The 14,017-nt window shown below is 37.7% G+C and overlaps 1 protein-coding gene across 2 annotated transcripts in view; it reads right to left on the reverse strand.

The window, feature by feature from the left end:
- LOC105398383 overlaps positions 1-12,666 on the reverse strand; it is a 56,466-nt gene extending 43,800 nt beyond the window's left edge. For both annotated transcript variants that reach the window (XM_048626134.1, XM_048626133.1), the window contains exon 1: positions 12,454-12,666. The gene's annotated coding sequence lies outside the window, so the exon portion shown is untranslated. The remainder of the gene's footprint in view (positions 1-12,453) is intronic.
- Between the last annotated feature and the right edge of the window lie 1,351 nt (positions 12,667-14,017).

Genomic DNA, 14,017 nt, shown 5'->3' on the forward strand with positions numbered 1-14,017 from the left:
ACAAGTAGGCTAACTAGATCCATCAAACAAATCACATTCATTCATTATACGTATCATCTTAATTTCACCAACATTAGTGTATGCATAAATTTTAGCACCCTATAAATCTTTGTAGGTGAAATTGTTTGATCAAACATAATACAACATCTTTGCTACTGGAAATTCCGTAAAATTCATGTCCCTCATAAATTTAACTTCCAGTTAACGACTAGTGAAGGTCGCTTTACAATAAATTATATTTTAAATAAAATCATTAATTAACATTCATTTCACTACCTAACGGAACTGACATTTTAAATTTTAAATACTTCCCTGTAATATTAGTAATATTGCCTTTACACCTAGCTGTATATTTTAGATCAGTATACCATAAAAAATCGAGTCAAAGCCATTTGCAAACAGTACCGAAGTAATAATTTTATAATAGAGCGATTACAGATAACATTGTATAGCAGCATTTTCTATTGGTGTTTCACGGATCGGATAAATGGAGCCGGATTAAAGATCGTAAATAAAGCTCGGCGTCCGCGCAGCCTTGCTCTTGAATAGGAGGTTAGAAGATGGCGTTAGAGCGAGGAACAATACTGCCGCCGGCGCTCGTGCACTGTCGGCCCATGGATCAGGGGCAAAAGGGAAAAAACAAGAGGATTCGCATTGAAATGGTTCCCATCGGGCGGCGGCGCTACGGCTGCTTCCCCTTTATCAGGCTGATCGTGGCCAGGCCCGGTGCCCGCGCTAGACAATGCCGGTGGTGGGTGCCGAGGGCGCGGCGGGGGGCGGCGCGGGCGCGCGCGGGGCGGCGGGGGCGGTGCATGACCGCGCAGGGCGCAATGACCTTGCGCGCACATTCCGCCCGACTCTTCCGAAGGCTCCCGCGGCAATCCCGGCAATATCTAGTCTCTATTCCTAAGTCGCGCACACGCTGCCGACCAATAATATCATCGCACGTAGAATCTTGTGTAAGGCATTCTTACATTATACAAATTCTTGACGCCTCGGTTGTGAGACCAACAATACGCTTTTATAAACGTTTAATCTCGTTGCAAAAAAGTATTTAAATACAACTCTATAATCGGCAAAAGAAAGTTCCCCATCTCTTATTTAAGGCAAGAGGTAACTGTTAAAAAGAACACAAGAAACCATTTCTCACCTACTTGTAGGTTGTAACGGACCCAACGCTATTTTGGTCCAAATTATCGAAAAACGGAGAGTTGCGCTAGCGCCGGCACGGTGACTCGCCGAATTGGTATTTCACCCGCGACACGAGCGCACCGTGAAGCGCCACGCAACACACTACACACGTAGGTAGCACCAACACATGTGTAAATAGGTAACAGCTCGAAAATTAAACTTAATGATTTCTCATTTCTAATAAATAGATTATGATTATTTGACTCTTTTTTATTTATATTGTGAATATAGCGTACCAATTTGTTTTCATGAGTAGGTCAGACCTTTGACACAAAATAACATATCTTATAACATCTACATCTAATATTATATCTACTTAATTAACTTAAAATTCTGACTTACATAAAATAAAACAAGCCCGAGTTTATTGATCTTGTTCGTTCGAAATTCTATCAATGATGTCAACATCGAGACATGTTTTTTTGCACACGATAAATCTGTTAATATTTGGATATATTCAAATTAGAAAGACATCCGTTATTAGTTATTTCCTTATCATATTAAGGCTAATCGATTGATGAATATTAACTGATGTTCAATATAATTTATAGTATTAAGATATAGACCACACGCGATATTAAGGTGATAATAGAAAAAGTTAACTTTCTTACGTTGAAGACCGTGTGACTTACTATTCTATCGAGTGCAATGACTCCGAGCTGGCGTCGTGACTGATGCAATAATAAATATAGATCGTTAGAGATCCATTGCGAAAATATTTATATTCTTATACCTATGAAAATGAATGCTAGGAAAAAGTCAAAAATATATTTTTATTTCAGTTAAATTGTAAATGATTTTTGTTTTCGTTAAAATACGATTATGAAGTAACCAAATCTATAATAATGTATTGTAGAATTATTAAAAAGCATTAAGACTATAACAATAAATTTTGGATAAGACTGTATACTTTTGGTATTTTCAACACAGCAATAGCGAAGGATTATCTTGCATTAATTCTAATTTTATTTCTGGAGTACCAAACAAAGTTCCGTAAAAGTTATTTATGAATCGCTAACATTTCCCGTGAGCTGTCTTAGTGTTAATCTGGGTTGTAAGCATACGAAATTATGTACATCAAAATCTATGTAGGTCATCATATGTAGGTACTCGTGAGTAAAATAATGACAATCCATTTAATACTTAGATACACTGTATAATGAAAGAAAGAAAGAAAGAAAACATTTATTTGACACAATGAACAACAAAAACAGAAAAAAAGAAAAGAATACAAAATATATATATATATATAATGTATATTTATATAATGTTATATACATTATATCGATTTATTAATAACGAATGTTTTAGGAACTTTGATTTCGTAGCACGCGCGCGCCCGTTGAGTTCTTTTGTATCGGCGTAGCGAGACCGCCGCGTAGCAGCTCATATTGTACCCACACAATAATGGAACTTTCCATCACTTTTTTGTTATCATTGCCGATTGGTCAGCTTTCTAAATCTTATTCCATTTAAGTTATAGGTATACCACTCTAATATCTCTGTGGTTTCAGGGTGTTTTTATCGGCATTTTAATGGATTTCGAAAAACATGAAATATTTCATCTATTGTTTCGTTAATTATATTTTTTATGTATAATTATGAACGGAACACTTATAAGTAGAAGATTAAAAATTTTCAACTTAATATTAAGCTGCTAAACTTAGCCACAGTGAACTAAGTTTAGCAGCTGTGGTTTCCTTTTTGTTGACAAAGTTGAAAAACCACAGAAACCGCTTAAGCCTCTGAGCTACTGCGGCAGGATGTCCTACCACGGTCACGAATAGTCGCGATGCACAGCGATCATAGTTCATTCACGATCACACTGTTAGCTACGCTCTGCTACGAATTTACAGTCACGTAATTACGTTTAGTTGCTCAACAATGCAATACCTAATCTACCTAGTACGTATACTTTAATGATAAAATAGGAAAATATATATTAAAATAAAATACGCCACTGACAAGATTATCTTAGAACATTCGCCATTTCCCTAAACATAATACTCCCAATCTCAAGGTAGAGTAGTCCCACACAAATTGACTGAAAAAACAACTAAGTTGCATAGAGCGGTAAGTCACATGGAAGACTACTGATGTAGCACAATGCCAATGGTCGGTCCCCGAGGTCACTGACCGGTGGGCACGCCTTCGTCACTCACCACAATTATTATGTAATAAAAAATAATAAACGTTCCTTTTGAGACAACCACATGCCCGAGATTATAAGGGACGCTACCAACGTGACGGACGACCAGGCGCATAGTACCAGCTTAAAAAAACTATTTCAGTCGCAAACACCCTTTGTCGTTGCTCAGCCTCACAGTCAGTGGTGGGCTAAACCGCTTTTATTTCTAATTACGCTTAATAAATATAATTAAAGCTTTTTGTGATTCAGCCAATTACCCATGCAAGACGAAAAGGCTATTTATAGTTAATAGCACTGTAAAAGGCAGAGTAGAGACAACAGATTTTAAAACTGTAATTTTAAAGTAGTATAAAACAGGATAAGGTTCATAATTTTTTATCTTTGTAATTTGTTTCATAATAATATGCATTGTTTATTAGTGCTCATAGTAGGTGTAGGCAGCCCGGAGCTACTGAATGCCACTCAAGTAGAACTTAAAGTAATACATGTAGGTACCTAATCATATTTTGGGTATCGCTAAACAAAACACGTTTGTTCAAGGCATTAAGTTAATCCGAGCCGTTTCGATAAAAGTAAAGACTTATCAAAACATGTTTAGATGTAATACGTTGTCGAGCGATTTGTTTCACAAACAAGTCTCAGTAACAAGCTACTATTAGATATTATAATTTCCGGTTCTGTGATCCCTAGACGTTATATTTTATGTGTTCGTCATTAAGAGACATGTTCTCATTAAACCAATATGATTATACAAAGTATGATAGATATAAAATAAATATGTAAATTTATAAACTATCATAACATTGTCTTTATATACAATATGTATATTAGATATTTTTTTCATTAATTTTAGTTATATAAATACGTTGAAAATCGAAACGAAAAGTGATAGTCGAAACAGTTTTAAGTTGTGGTAGAAAACAGTAATAATGACATTTTTAATGCGGAAACTAAAATATGTGTGTCAAATTACATTTTGTGTTTAATGAGTCATAAAACCACGGGTCCGGTGTGAACTCGGCCTAATAAAATGTGACAAAACTATAACGGATTATACCGCGATCGTCTCGCTTCGCTACTTCAAAAATAAAAGGTCTGTTATTTCGTGACGTAAGATACTAAATACACATCGGTGTTCCGACAATTTATGTAGCTGTGTCTAGGCTGTACATTTTTTTCTTAGAAAAGCTATAACAATATATAACTTGCTATTACATATCAGAGTCGTATATACCTACGATAACAATCTAAATATATATGATAGCTATAAGTTAAAGGTTCATTCAAATATTTTCTCAATTCAATTGTAAAGATAACAACAATAATCTAGAGCGGAAGTTTCATCGCCACAGAATACAAGGTTATTAAAATGAATGCGAAGGTGCTGCGGTATACTTTTGCTAAATTGTAAGTGACAGGTTCAGAGAAGGATTTCCTGCAATATCGCAAGATTATCTTTGATATCGATTTATCTGATGCGAAATTATAGTCGGATGCTAATAGGCTGACATAATTTCCGATTGAGATTTTCATTACAGTTTCGTTTCTCGTTAAAATAAAAACCTTTACATCATAAATTTGCTCTACATTGTAACATTTTATAACTTTGTAGTTTTTATGTAGTACTCTCATCATAGAGGGCATCTAAAACGTGTGACAAATCAAGTCTATCACGCACACATTTGTGCTTCATCACTAACATTGTTGTCACGGGCATTACTCTCCCATTTTCCTACATAACTTGTTATAGAGGCGGAGGGTAGTCGCGGTCGGCTGTTCGGAAGTCTAGTTTGTATAATTTATCCCTAGAGTGTAGCAGCTTCTTGTCATCGCTCGCGCTCTATAGTGACACGGTTGCTCTATGTCTAGGAGTGTTCCTAGCTGGTGGAACACAAGAAGGGCTGCCACGGTCGGGCGGGCACCGGGCAGGCGGTCGCGCTCCACCGGCGCCGGCGCTCGCGGCTCCAACTGGGTCGCGCCGGCCACTCGGCACCGTTCCCAGCAGGGCTGCCCACTCACCACTTCCACGACAGTAACAAGAGATTGGACCGAGTGTGTCATGTGTCTTTACGTTTTCTAAATCGATGAAATTTGTCGTGTACGCGGGAAAGTGAAAATCAATTACCTACTGATCATTATATGAGATGAGAGGCAGTAAATATCTCTGTTCCGTCTTACTGACCTGTTTTATACGTTAGCATCACGAATTTACGATATAAAGGCAAAGTAGTATTATTTTACAAGTTACATTTTCTTATTTTTGAAAAGTGTCTGCATCATTATGCTACACACCTATCTACGCGGGACATAATTGACAGCCCTGCCTGCTAGTTAGCTCCGCATTACGCGAGAGTCCCCTAGATCGCGTCGTGCGTGGGACCAACACAACACACTACTCCACTTAACTATTGTTGTATTGACTCGAGATGCGTTAGATTGACGCATGCTACAACGTAATTACCTGTCCATCTCGCCCTTGCTGATCGGGTTGAAGATAATTGACGTTCTTGTATCTCCTTGGGCCATAGCTCGCCGGTGACTAGACAAGGTACATGCAATCACTTTTTGTTTAAGCTCTAACTCTCACGCAACCTTACTATTTACAAAGTTTAAACTACTTTTACTTTGTTGAATCATTCGTGAATTTCCTATTCGAATTCGTTTTTACTTTCTTCCAGCTTTGTTTGGCATTTTTCAAAAGAATTGAAATCGTTGACCTGTCTGTCTAGTGGTGACTTAACAACCAACAAACACCGTATCTTATCCGTGCTATGCTAATTTTCATAGGCTAACAATGAAACAGAAGCACAATATGTCAGTTTTCAAGACAAACGAATTCAAAAAGTACATAAGTATGGCGAATTCCCCAACTCTTCATAATTAATTCACAATATACATGTCGCAGGCATCTGGTTTAATCTCCTGTTTGATTGAACCGCTAGCCCGTTCATTGGATGACGCTACTCAGTTGAATGACTAAAGAACAACTCGTCAAGTGGTTGACTGTAACGTCCAACGTCTTGACTGAACGTTATTCAGCGAAGTCGTTAAATGGGATATAGTATAGCAACTTTGTAATGTCTGTTTAGGATGAACATGACCAGACAAGAGTCAACAAAAAGACTATGTTACAAAGCTCTCATCTCACAAATTAACTAAACAATAACAATAAACGTACCTTGATATTGTTGTTCATAATTATCCAGTTTCAGCACATTTTTTTCTTTGAAACTATCCGCCGGCGGTGTAATAATAGGTAAATCCATGTTGTCACACTATTTTAACATAAATAACGCAGTTTAAAGCTAATTTATTTGCAAAAAATAACAATACAAGTGCTTTTTGTGTCAGCTGTTCGCTGTTAGACGCCATATTTGTTTTATTCACCACCTGACTGATTTTAAGTCCGCTAACTAGTTGGACGTTTTGTGACGCTTGTACAATCAACGTTCGGCCTAGTCATACAACTGAATAGCGTCATCCAATGAACGTTCTAGCGGTTCAATCAAACAGGAGATTAAACCAGATGCCTGCGACATACATATAAAACTTAACGCTATGAGCATCAACCAATTTTCTATAATTAACATGTGTAGTAGAAACATTGGTTTCGTTACTATTCCTTTTCTCTAAATGAAGACCGCGTGCTTTCTCCAGTATCATAACTATGTGCAATTTATGAGCATTTGAGCCCTGCGCATGCGCACGGCTCCTACGTAGAGATGTAAGGAAGGTGAAATCATCTGTGAAACGAGCATGCAGCCTTCGCCGCGCGCTCGGTACTTTCTCGCGTGCTCTTAGTGGGTCGTCGCCGCCGCCTCGGCACACGCAGCGACACTTTGTACCGAATCCATTACTCACCATAATACAACTCCTAATAAACCCCGCTAACATTACAGCGAAAGTAACAAAACAAACTTTTTTCTTCCTCACAAAAACTAGCCTGTGCAATGTTTGCCTACACTTTGTGGCCCACACGAAACTCATTTGCTTTGGCGCCTACACATGTCGTCACAGAAACGGTTCGGAATGCCAAAAATGTTAACTGTTGTTCGAGTGACTCGCGCGCGGCGACGGCGACGCTGCATGGACGCATAGACCACGGCCGGTCCTCCGCGTGTCGCGATCATATCTCCGACAGGCCGATAAACATCGCGCGTCAAACCTTCAACGGCAACTCTTGTATTGATTAATTCTCTATCATTATTCATAGGTGTGTTTTATTGTTTGTATTACAAAACTCTTCTTATTACACCCACTATGAATAATGGTATGGCATTTCGATAAATTGATTTGTTGCTGTGTAATAATATTGTTGGAAACTGTTGTCAGCAATAAGTCAGTTGAGCCATTTGCATTTTACGAGGAAGCGAATAAGTAGATGCACTTACACTTGATGGCTAATACTTGGAGCTAAGTGTTTCTGAAGAACCATTACGTCCAGTTGCCTGTAAGAATATCCAAAGTATTGGACTAACATCAGCCCGGGGCGTCCACTAAGATAAGAACAGTAGAAACTAGCTATAACGAGCTTTTTCTCACATGCATTAGAATTCTTATGGAAGAATGTTAATAGCTCCATATATTTATTTAATTTATTTTACTTCCATTGCACTTAGGCACTTCATAACCATTATTATTTTATTCGGAGAAAGGTATTTAGATCACCGAAAAGTCTGTAAAGAAATAACTTTCATTTATACGAGCCTCATCCGCTAATGACGATGGTTAAATTTCTTCGTTTATAACAAGCATGAGCTTACAATGTGCCTATACTCATATCCGCAGTAGGAGGTCACAAATCACACGGGAAACGATTTAATGACATTACAATCGTTCTCAACAGAACATAATGAGAGGCTGCTGTTTCCGCGCCAAAACCGTGTTACATTATTGTATCTCATCTGTGTTGATATCTCAATCATTGGTATCTGAATCATGACAATGCGATTGGAGCAAAATTATTGGTTATAAAAACTACTTGTTGTTAGGCGGCGGCGGCGGCTGGACTGTAATCATGAAATGTATTTCATGTCAATGTGCGAATCGTTAAAAATAAATGTAGCAATTCTATATTGTTTCCAATGCGCTTAAAATAATAGCACTATGTAGCAAACTGTTACCTCTTATGTTGTTTGATTAAATTTCGAGAATGTACTAATTTACCCAGTTAGATTGTACCATACATATCTAGAACCTACTTGTGTACACAAGAACTATAATTTTGTTTTAGAATAGTTATAACATAACACAATGCTATTCTGTAGTAACATATTATATTTTAACTATCTTTTCTACTTCTTGTTCAAGATACGCTGTCCTTCGTTATGGGCAAGTAGGAAGCACAAGCTTGTGCTTAAACTAATGAGGTAGAAGACATTTTTGCTAGTCATCCCGGACGATGGTGTAGCTGCAGGGGACTAGAGTAGTTTGAACGTGGTAGTGGGTCGCGCCGCGGACGGGGCAATAGGTCGAGTGGAAAGTACTGCGGTGCGCGCGCGCAGCCCTCCGGTCCGTGTTTCTACTTTATTGACACTGTTTGTTTGTGTTCGTCACAATTGGTTGCTTGAATAAATGTATATTCGAATAAAAAAACACAACATGGTAGATCTGCGAGTACTAGGTACTCGTATACTATAACTGAACCGTTTTTTTCCGTTATAGGTTTAAAAAAAAACAAAATGCACACCTGAGCCACAAAATTTAATATTAAAATCCCATTTTACAAAAACGACATCAAGCAACACCCAAATGTTCCAGCTTAGCCAGTCCCTGACCGATATAAGAAACTTGAAATAAAATTGAATGCGTTCGATGAACTAACACTTATACAATAAATTAAAAGACCGGCAGCCACAAGCTAAGAGCTGGAGCTGGAGTGACTAATGAAACTTAGACGGTGAGACAAAATACAATAAACATTTATAAACAATTGAACAATATTTGAATCTGTATGGAAGTACAGTCGCGAGTTCGCGAGCCGTCGACAATCAATCAACATCGCCGTGTCGACGAGAAACAAAGCTGGCACCGGCGAGTAGTGTTCAACTCTAGCGCACAACCTCAAAGGTGCTAACAAACATTAATATCACCTATCAATGTTTCTTAACGGAATAAATGTATGTATGTATATTGTATACTATAATGAATGAAATTATGCGTCTTATAGTAAGTATATTGAATTCAGCGATCATTCATGTGTTCCCATCATATATACTTAAATTCAATTTAATACAAATTAATCTTACTAAATTCAATCATGAGTATTATGTTAAGATTCTATAAAAGGCTGTTCTATTAACACAGCGGTGGAACGCAAGATAAATGCGATGTAATTAAATTATAACGTATTTCCTGAAATAGACACCAAACTTAATTTTGGAAATGGAATGGAATCTCGTTGCCGTACGGTATCTCTGGCCGCATGTCACAAGTTTCCGGAAAGCAAACGATTGTGTAACATCACATCACCACAAATAGCTTTTGACGGCGGAAACACTACGTAGCTAAAGACAGTGTTGCTTTGAATAACCAAAAATGGAGCCAATAGAGAAGCTTAGTTTTTTATGTTTAATGAAGTATGATAAGGCTGCATTCTAAACATGAATTTTCGTCAAACCACCAAGTCAATAAAATAATGAAAGGTGAAAAAATTGCATTGCAGTTGAAATTACTGTGGGGACATTAAAATGTAACGTTTAGCGAGTCATCTATTGAAACTCAATAGCTTACAAAAAATATACTTGTAGTTTTTTGGCAGTACGGAGAGTTTAATCTAATTCGACAGCCAGTTAATATTGTTTCGTTAGAACAGAAGAAAGGTCAATGTATCGAAGATGTTAGTTTAATGAACTATGGATTCACCGAGATAAGTCTAAATCAAATTATAAATACCCACAACGACGGTTGATTAGTTTCATTTATAAAAAAGACAATACAATATACAATATACTTTGTATACATACACTTCTTTGTAGTTATTTAGCTTACCGACTGGTTTAAATAAGTTACATAGATAAAGAGGTGCTGTCAACAATGTAATAAACTTATCGTGTAATCATATTTTTTGTAGGCACATTCATCTCAATTGTCATGCTATAAAGGTGAGCATATGGTAATGCGAGTGACAAGGCATTGTTGGCCGCGATGTATGTCGATCAGTTTCGGCGGTCAAGGCCGCTTGCACTTGAACCTGCAAAAAATTGCGAACAGGTTTGAGCCCACGCGCGTCCGCCGCTCGCCAACACTTACGACATCTTACGAAACCTAGCAACACATTTTTTATTTACAACTATTTATGTGTACCGGTGATTACGTTTAAGTATATCCCTGTGGTCGTATTAAATAGTTTTGCAGCCATCAACTAACAATTTTGCCTCATTGCTAACCTAAGATCAATAAAGATAATAAGTGGGTAGGCAATTCTCGTTGAGCATAGATAATTTTTGAGGCAAGGCTCTAACTCCTGAATGTTAAAATGTAACTACCAAGATTATCTACAATAATAAGATCTCTACAATCTTGACTATTTGTGCGAACAACCCTCTCAGAACAATAGTGTAATGTAGTGGAAAAGATCACTGGGTAGATTGGCACACATGGAAGTTCCGTAACTGGAACTTTACAGCCCATTCAACTTTCCAAACTGAGTATTTCTCGTGTATTGTATGAGTACCTACAATCAGATTTAAAACTGAATTCGCGCAGTTGCTGCACGTTTTATTTGCACCGTTTTCTATTGTTTTGGTAAAAAATACACATCCAGACGTGATTGTAAAACGATCTAGAAAAGTAACTCAATTTAGGTAAGTTAGCCATTTATTTACCGTTAACACATAACCGCAAACAGTTTTGTCTCTCCGAAAAATCACAGACAGACGCAGATGAAATCATTACCTACGATAAGTTTCAAAGCTAGGCCAAAGTTTATAGTCACACGTGACAGTAAGCGCCGGCCAGCCGAATGTTTTTACAAAGAGCTCTATCCGAGGGCACGGAACGAGTGCATAATAGCATCGTGTTGGGGCCGAGTCCCACGTAATTCCATGTAATGACCGCAATCATTTTATCATCTACGTGCCGATACTGCCCGTTCTCGTGGTAACCTAGAAGCCCGCTTTCCTCCGCGACATTATTCTTTATGCGCCATACAAGCGACATGTCACCGCGAGAAAACGCACTAAATACCTGAAATTGTTACCGTCTCGGTGATATAAATGAAAGCTCCAGTGCATATAATAGTGGTAAATTCGATTGCTTAGGGATGTTACTTAAAGCTGTAACTGATAAACAAGCCAAATAGTCTAAGTGTCTCTGGAAATAGTCAGCGCGCCAGCCGCCGCTTGGTTAATAGTTTATAGACTAGAGATAAGTTGTAAGATTTTTTCAAAGCCGGGACATGTACCCCGCATTCCCACGGGCGTCGGCGCTCGGATTCTTGTTTCTAAGAACACGGGCGCAGCCGCGTAAGGCAACGCGTTACACGCAACAAGGGCTAAGCGGGCACATTGTAGGGAAACCGATAAAAATAGCGTGATATGCAAAAGATAATAAGGACCAGTTCTACACCTGGGCTAGCCAACTAAACATTCTGCGTATTAGATGACGGATAATCCTACAGTAAAACTATACTCAGCATAATTACACCTCTCACGACGTCTGCTTTTAATTGCAAGTGCAACTTTTATGCAGATGTTGAACTATAATAAAATTTGTAATATGAAGTAATAGTGCTATGCTATTAATAGAAGTAGAACATATGAAAATGAAAATTGAAGTTTTTGAAGTTTTCTCATGGGCATATAATACATACTATATAACAGTTATTTATGTTGTTTTATACATTATACTTATATACATGTATGATTGACAATAGTTTAGTATACTCATTAACGTTTAAATATTTTATCTATGATATTATCTAGTTGATATGCACTACAGTACAAAGGAAAAATAACTACCAAGTAATATTATAAAAAAGTGTTGTGTTAGTTTAATAACTCATCATACTCATTACGGTACAACATTGTTGATATCTGATAGCGTATACCTACTCCTCTTTGTAATTATAAATTACAGTTAGCTCTAATTTCAGTGAGTTAAAAGTGACATACCGTGGTCCTAGTGGTTGAGGGTGATGTGTAGGAGGATCGGTGCCGGTGTCACGCAACAGATACAAAGTCCCGACAACACTGAGCTGCGACCACTAGCGGCGTCCGATGAACTGTGGAGGAACTGCGAGGGTGTCCGACCGGCGCGGGCGCACTGAGCGGGGAATGGGCGCGCGACGACGACGTAGTCGCCCACCAGTCTCAAACGGAATGAAATGGTGAAGAAGACGCCACGGTCTTATATAGACGTGACCGTAACCTGCCGTCGGATAACGGACTCCTGCCGGCCGCGCCGCCGCGCCGATCTCGACCTTCCGCGTCGCACGCAGAGTGCACATTCCGCCTTTCCCTGCCTTTCTTCTTACCGGAACAGATAGATCGAATTTTCAATAAACCGCCCGGAGCTGAATGCTGTAATTTGCCAGCTCTAACGCCACGGCTGCTCGGAGCCCTAACGAGGGACAGGACAACGGAACTCCAAATTGCGCCGACACCAAACAGGGTGACATTCCAATTTTGCTGATATGAAACTACAGAAACTCTAACACTAACTGTACAGTACTGCTGCAGCTGAATTGGCTAAGTAAGGATATGGGTTTAAATATCGATATGCAAGTTATCGATGAGTTAAGGTTCAAATAGAATGTTTAGTTCAGATATAAGAATAAGTAGGATATTTCGTAGAAACTTTACTTTTTGTACTTGTTTTACATACCAATATGTTTGTAGTATACATAACTAAACAACACTATTGTCAATTACCGTAATTTGTATAAGTAAGTACTTTATGAGAAAATGTCACCCAATAAATTCTACATATTTTCTCTTACATAAAACTCATTTTTTGCATCCAAACATGACGTATATGCCTATAGAACGCTATAAAGTGATCAAGAAACAATAAGATATTAATTCACGTCATACGGGATCGCTCGGAGCTTCCCAGCATCATGCTAAATGATTTAATGCTATATGGTAATATGCCATTTCAAAGTCTGTACCGAACAAAGTAAAACTTATTTTAAACAACAGTATTTTTGAACTTATGTACCTAGAAATCATTGTTCAATCTGTAGTTCTTCTTATTGAAAATGCTTCAATTTCAATAGTGACATCGGCGCATACCGTGTTAGATAATAAAATTATAGAGCCTGTATTTTCACATTATCCCTACAAAGTATAGGTACTTCAATTAAATTTATGCATAATATTAGACTCATGACATGACTGAAGCAAGCAATACAAATGCAGTAGGTTCTACAACCTACATACTACTCAAATAAGACAATGTTTGATCAAGCCACACATGTGAACTCGGGAATGAATGAACCTTTGGACACACCACTAGCGGAGAAGTCACACAATACTACATCATAATATATTCAGTTAATTTCTATCCTAATTTAGCAAGCGTTTTATGAACTTTTATGTTTTATATTATAGCTTAAAATATAACATTGATTAGGTATATTATTATTATTTTTATAATATTTATACAAATGTTCAAAAAAGATTGATATTCTCTACTATACTACCACAATCATAATTTTTCTATAATAACTGGTTT

Source organism: Plutella xylostella, chromosome 15 (genome assembly GCF_932276165.1).
Source record: "Plutella xylostella chromosome 15, ilPluXylo3.1, whole genome shotgun sequence".
Taxonomy (NCBI): Eukaryota; Metazoa; Arthropoda; class Insecta; order Lepidoptera; family Plutellidae; genus Plutella; species Plutella xylostella.